The following is a 913-nucleotide window of genomic DNA, read 5'->3' on the forward strand; positions in this document are numbered from 1 at the left end:
GGGATGGGGGACAGGGATGGGAGACAGGGATGGGGGACAGGGATGGGGACAGGGATGGGGGACAGGGATGGAGGACAGGGATGGGGGACAGGGATGGAGGACACATGGACAGCTGGACACACCCGTGTCCCACCCCCTGGCACTGGTGCAGGACACTGGGAATTCCCACCATGGCCCTCCCTCCGTTTTCCTGCCTGGAAAAGGGTCCAGAGAGTGTCCCAGGAGTGTCCCAGTAGTCCCAGTGCCCTGCACCCAGTTCTTCCCACCAGTGGCCTCCAGTCAGCCCAGCCCAGCACCAGCATCCCAAGTCACTCCAGCGCCCGCACACCAGTGCTCCCAGTTAACCCAGCCAGGGACAAGTGCCCAGTGGGTAGAGATGGGGGCAGGGACAGAGCTGGGGTAACTGGGAGCACTGGTGTGCTGCGTACTGGGAGCACTGGGAGCACTGGTGCTGGGTACTGGGAGCACTGGGAGCACTGGGGCAGGGGCTGCTGGGGCACGAGGCTTGTCCCTGGGCTGGGGTAACTGGGAGGCTGCTGGTGCAAGGCACTGGTGCAGGGACGTGGTAGCACTGGTGTCACTGGTGTCACTGGTTGCTCTGGTGTCACTGGTGTCCCTGGTCACCCTTGTGTCACTGGTGTCTTTGCTGTCACTGGTCACACCGGTGTTCCTGGTCTCACTGGTCACACTGATGGCACTGGTCTCACTGGTGTTCCTGATCTCAGTGGTGTCACTGGTTTCTCTGCTGTCACTGCTGTTCCTGATCTCACTGGTGTCCCTGGTCACACTGGTGTCACTGGTGTCATTGGTTTCTCTGCTGTCACTGGTCTCACTGGTGTCACTGATGTCCTCACTGGTGTCACTAGTGTCACTGATATCCCTGCTGTCACTGGTTTCTCTGGTGTCCCTGGTG

This window comes from Corapipo altera, unplaced genomic scaffold, assembly GCF_003945725.1.
Source record: "Corapipo altera isolate COAL_440 unplaced genomic scaffold, ASM394572v1 61398, whole genome shotgun sequence".
Taxonomy (NCBI): domain Eukaryota; kingdom Metazoa; phylum Chordata; class Aves; order Passeriformes; family Pipridae; genus Corapipo; species Corapipo altera.